The 6,521-nt window shown below is 35.1% G+C and overlaps 1 non-coding gene across 1 annotated transcript; it reads left to right on the top strand.

The window, feature by feature from the left end:
• Window positions 1-1,041: 1,041 nt before the first annotated feature.
• Window positions 1,042-1,148, top strand: LOC121230098 (small nucleolar RNA R71). The gene has a single exon (XR_005928050.1). It is a non-coding gene; the product is annotated as a small nucleolar RNA R71 (small nucleolar RNA).
• Window positions 1,149-6,521: the final 5,373 nt, after the last annotated feature.

Consider the following 6,521-nt stretch of genomic DNA (forward strand, 5'->3'; position numbering starts at 1 on the left):
TCGTCCAACTTCCGCTTATTTGCTAAAAGCTCTTTTAAGAATTTTATTGCATTTGGCATCTGCGATAGGGCTTTAATAAATGGTAAGTTAATATGTAATTTTTTTAAGAGTTTAAGGAATTTACCAAATTGTTCATCTGAGCGGTCTTTCCTTGTCTCGTTGGGGTATGGCACACGAGGTTTATATTTGACATTCACCGTTTTGTTTTTATTGTTATCTACCTCACCTTGACCACTGCTTACCATAGTTTCTTGCCTCGGTTCTGGTTTAGGCTAAACAAATCCTTCTTCATCTTGAATATTAATTGAGTTTAGTTGTTCCCTTGGGTTGGGTTCAGTATTACTTGGCAAGCTACCTTGTGGTCGTTCGAAAATTAGTTTGGAAAGCTGGCCTATCTGAGTTTCGAGCCCTTGGATCGACGCTTGTTGATTTTTAAGTGCTATCCCGGTGTTCTGGAAATGAGTTTCTGACACCAAAATAAACTTTGAGAGCGTCTCTTCAAGGTTTGGCTTCTTTTTCTGTTGGTAGGGTAGTTGTTGGTAGCCTGGAGGATGTTGTGGTCTTTGATTTCCTTGACCACCTCACGAGAAATTGGGGTGGTTCCTCCAACCTGCATTATAAGTGTTACTATATGGATTATTTTGAGGTCGAGGATTATTACCCATGTAGTTTAATTGCTCGTTATCCATGTTGTGGCCATAAGGTTGGTATTTCAAATGGTTTGTTCCACCTCCACTTGCTTCACACTGCATTACTGGGTGAACCTGTGAAGAACTAAGAAAACCATCAATCTTTTTATTTAAGAGTTCTACCTGATTAGAGAGCATGGTGACTGAATCGAAGTTATAAACGCCAGCTATTTTCATTGGCTTTGTCCTCATGACTTGCCATTGACAGTTATTCAGTGACATCTCCTCTATAAACTCATAGACATCTTCCGGTGTTTTATTGTTGATGGTTCCACCAACAGCTGCATCAACCATTTGTCGAGTTAAAGGATTCAGAGCATTGTGAAATGTTTGTACTTGGAGCCAAAGTGGTAACCTATGGTGGGGGCATCTTCTCAAAAGGTCCTTGTATCTCTCCCATGCATCGTAGAGTGTTTCTAAATCCATCTACACAAAAGAAAATATATCATTACGTAATTTAGCCGTTTTAGCCGGCGAAAAATATTTTAGTAAAAATTTTTCGGTCATTTGTTCCCAAGTATTAATTGACCCTCGTGGTAATGAGTTCAACCACTATTTAGCTTTATTCCTCAATGAAAAGGGAAACAACTGAAGAAGTATGGAATCATCAGAAACGCCATTAATTTTAAATGTATCGCACAGTTCTAAAAAGTTGGCTAAATGAGTGTTGGGATCCTCATCCTGCAAACCATCAAACTAAACAAATTGTTGTATCATTTGAATAGTGTTAGGTTTTAATTCAAAAGTATTTGTAGCTACAACAAGTCTAACTATGCTCGATTTAGTTCCTGTTAAAGAAGGTTTAGCATAATCATACATAGTGCGTGGAGTAGGATTTTGATTAACCGCGATTGCAGGAGGTAGCTGATTGCCTTGGTTTCTCTTCGATTGGGGGTTGAGTATCGTCTTCTTGCTCGTTATCCGTGTATCTTAAGCTTGGCCTTATTTCTCTTTGGTTTCTACGAACTGTACGATCGACTTCTTCATCAAAAAGTAGTGGCCCTGACGGGTTTCTTCTAGTCATAAACTATAAGAACTTCCTAAGAGAAGAAAAAAGTAAATAAGTAAGTAAAGAAAAAAGTAAATAAGTAAGTAATAATAATATAAAATTAAATTGCAAAATGGATAAAGTAATAAAAATTGAGCATTCCTAATATTGTAGTTCCTCGAAAACGGCGCCAAAAACTTGATCGCGTGATTTCGTGATAGGTTTTAAATATTTATAATTACTCGTTCTTGAACTAACTATTATTGCGATGTAGGCAAGTGTACCTATCGAACAGTAGTATAGTTTTAGCAAGACAGGATTGTCAACCCCAAAGGAACTAGAAGTACGAGTAATGACTGTCTTTTTATTGTCTAGCCTAAGAATAAAGAGGTTTTGTTTTAATTAACTAATTATCTAAACTATGAACTCACAAAGAAAAGAATTGGGGAATTGCTTTTGGGGGAAATCGATTGACTTAAGACAATACCTAAGTAAAAATCCACCTAGACTTTACTTGTTATTCTGGCTCCGAATCGGACAATTTATTCATTCAACTTGTTCTGTAGAGACCCCTAAGTTATGTTATTATCCCTATTTAAGACTAATAACGTCTAATCCCTAGATTGAATAACCGAGAGTTTTCTGTAATTAACACTCTAGGGTTGCATTAACTCGATCTATGGATCCCTTTATTAGGTTTCACCCTAATTCGGCAAAATCTTGTCACCCTATGTCTAGGCGCACAATCAACTCCGCTTAATTATGACAAATGTACTCTTATACAAGGTCTATTCCTCCTCTGAATAAGAGCTTGTCTTGAATCAGTATCGTGGGATATCAAAACAAGAATTAAGAACAAGTTAAATATTTATCATACGATTCAGAAAATAATAACAATATTCGTCTTAGGTTTCATTCCCTTTAGGTATTTAAGGGTTTTACTTCATAACTAAATAAGAAAACATCTCAGAGGAATAAATAATACAAAACATAAAGAAAAACCAAAACTCCTGAAGGGAAATTGAGGAGAGATCTTCAGTCTTGATGATGAATCCAGCTTCTGAGATGGATCAATCGGCTTCCTTGGAGTAATTCCTTACTCCCTTATCTCCGTGTGTCCCCTTCTTCCTTCTCTAGAGTGTATTTATAGGCTTTGGAATGCCTAAAAGCCCTCAAAATTATCCTTTTCTGAGTTGGACTCAACTTGGACTCGGTAGGGACACGCCCGTGGCACACGCCTGTGTTCGATTACTTCAGGCTGTGTTCGAGCCTGCCAAATTGACACGGTCGTGTGGTCTGCCCATGTGAGGAGGTCCAGGCTGTGTTGATTTCATACTTTGGCCCATTTTCTCCATTTTTGGCTCATTTCTCGTTCCTTTCGCTCTTCTATGCTCTCCTAAGTATAAAACATGAAATTAAAGCATTAGGAGCATCGAATTCACCAATTCTAATGGGAAATCATCCATAAAATGCATTAAAAATGGGGTAAAAATATGTATAACTTACAGTTTATCACAAGCCAAATCATATGGCTAAATTTACAACTCAAAACATATCAATATGACACTAGTCTATACATGCCATATACCATATATATACAAAGCTTCCAAAAATACCAACAAGATAATCGATAGTCCGATGACGATTCCAGACAATCCCAGAGTTCAAGCTAGCTTCGATGATCTATAAAAACAAAGAATGAACACACAAAGTAAGCTTTAAAAGCTTAGTTAGCCATAAAAAAAAGCTATCATATAAATCACTGCATTTACACCACTAGGCCAAGTACAAGTAAACATACATATATAAACACCAACCTTTCTCTTTGAATACATATTCATTGCATCATGTAACTCATCACTTACTTCACTTTTCAATACTCATGGAAACTTCATATGTACCTGAGTCGTTTAGCTCGTCAACACATTCTTTCTTGACTTATCTTTGCCCGTTGAACCATTCAGAATCGTTAAGGATACGCGAAAATCACATAAGCTCGTAATTTGGATATCCCAAATATGGTCTTACATGTTATCTCAGAACGATGCCACTGCCCCAGACAGGGTCCCACACGAAATTAATTAACATTGCCAATGTCCTAGACATGGTCTTACATGTAATATCGACACAATGACAATGTCCCAGACATGGTTTTACATGTAAACACATCTCGATAACCTAATGTCATGACATCCGTATCTTATACTATATCTAAGGTTCGTACGGGAATTTCGAATATCGTAACTCTGTCGTTTCTTGCTCGTAATTGTTCATTCAATATTTATAACATTCCAATGAATAATATACACATATAATCTAGTTTAAATGCATTCATTTGTATATGAACTTACCTCGTAGTCGGAATAAACGGATGGGTCGACTATTCGATAACTTTTGTTTTCCCCTGATCTAAATCTGATTTCTTTCGTTCTTAATCTATATACATTCAAAATTAACCCTTTTATTCATAAATTCATTCAATTTCATCCAGAGCAGATAATTTAGGTATTTTTCCACTTTAGCCCCTAAAGTTACACATTTATTCAATTTAGTCCCCATTTCATAAATACACAAAATTAACAAAATTTCCTTATACACATGCTTGGACGAATATTCCCTTACTTCATATAAGCCTATATATTTCATTTATTTCACAATTTAACCACACATTTTACACTTTTCACAATTTAATCCTTTTTATGCAATTTCACTAAAAATCACTTTACAAAACATGATAATCTATCAATAAATATTTATTTTCCATCATCAAACATTCAAGAACTCAAGCATTCATCAATGGAAACTTTCAAAATCATTAACACTTTCAAAAATTGAAGCATGGGCTAGCTAGAACACGAAGCAACGGTCACAAAAACATAGAAATAATAAAAAAACCGAGCTCAAAACATACCTTAATCAAGCTAAATAAGTGCTGAATGGTTTAAGCTTTCTAAGCCCTATTCTTTTCTCTATTTTTGGTTAAGAAGATGGACAAAATGAATATTATTTTTTTTATTTTAATTAATTATTAACTTAATAATCAATTTCCAATTTATCCTTAACGAATAACCTTTAAAAACTTATAATCCATGTCCATAAATGTCCATTATCACATTAAATGGTCTAATATCAACATAAGGACCTCTCGTTAAATGCCTCATAGCAAATAGACACTTTTAACATATAGAATGCAACTTTTTCATTTTATGCGATTTAGTCATTTGGTCAAATTAACCATTTAAACGATAAAATTTACACACAAAACTTTCACACATACATATTCATATACTATATACACCAAAAATAATATTAAAATAATTTTTCGGCCTCAAATTTGTGGTCCTGAAACCACTGTTCCAATTTAATGAAAAACAGGTTGTTACAACTCTCCCCCTAGGGATTTTCATCCCCGAATATCTTACCAGTGAATAGGTTCGGATATTTTTTTCTCATAGCATCCTCGGGCTCCCACGTAGCTTCTTCGACCCTGTGTCGATGGCATAATACTTTTACTAATGCGATTTTCTTACTTCTCAACTCTTTAATCTTACGAGCTAGAATTCAAATCGGTTCTTCTTCGTAAGTCATATCAGATTGAATCTTAATCTCAGAGGGAATAATCACATGCTAGGTATTTGATTTGTATCATCGAAGCATCGATACGTGAAATACATTATGAATCTTTTCTAACTCAGGTGGCAACACAATCTATAATCAACCGACTCATACACTTGATAATCTCATACGACCTGATGAATCTCGGACTTAACTTGCCTTTTCTGCCGAATCTAAGTATTTTCTTCCACAGAGACACTTTCAAAAACACTCTGTCCCTGATCTAAAACTCAATATCTTTTCATTTCAAACCTGCCTACGATTTCTGATGATCTGACGCTACTTTCAAATTTTCACGAATCACTTTCAATTTCTATTCCGTCTCTTTAATCAAATCAACCCCGTAAATCTTATTCTCGCTGAGCTCAGTCCAATACAAAGGTGTTCTACATTTACAACTGTACAATATTTCGTAAGGTGCTATTTTTATACTTGTTTGAAAGCTGTTATTATATGTAAATTCAATTAATGGAAAGTATCGTTCCCATGTACCTTCAAACTCAATAATACAACATCTCAACATATCCTCGAGTATCTGAATAATCCGCTCGGATTGACCATCCGTCTATGGGTGAAAAGTGGTACTAAAATGTAGCTTCGTATCTAAAGCATCTTACAGTTTCTTCCAAAACCACGATGTAAATCTTAGATCTCTATCCGAAATAATAGAAATAGATACTCCTTGCAATCTTACAATCTGAGAAATATACAACTCAGCAAGTTTATCAAGTGAATAATCCATACTCACAGGAATGAAATGAGTTGATTTTGTCAGTCTATCAACAACCACCCATATCATATCTTTCTTATTCGGAGATAAGGGCAAACCTGATACAAAATCCATCGTGATTCTATTCCATTTCCACTCAGGAATCATAATCGGCTGAAGTAACCCAGACGGTACCTGATGTTCAGCTTTGACTTGCTGACAGATTAAACATTTCAAAATGAATTCAGAGATATTATGCCTCATACCAGTCCACCAGTAAAGTTGTTTTAGATCATTATACATTTCCGTACTTCCCGAATGAAAAGACAAATGACTACTATGTGCTTCATTAAAATCATCTGAATCAACTCTGAGTTTCTTGGAACACATATTCAGCCTCTGAATCTTAAACAATCATCAGAATTAATTTGAACTGCTAATCAGGGTTTGAATCACATTGAGCCCATTTTGCTAACAATTTATTATCAACTTTCTGAGCTTCACAGATCTGCTGTACAAA

The sequence above is a fragment of the Gossypium hirsutum genome, chromosome A05, assembly GCF_007990345.1.
Source record: "Gossypium hirsutum isolate 1008001.06 chromosome A05, Gossypium_hirsutum_v2.1, whole genome shotgun sequence".
Taxonomy (NCBI): Eukaryota; Viridiplantae; Streptophyta; class Magnoliopsida; order Malvales; family Malvaceae; genus Gossypium; species Gossypium hirsutum.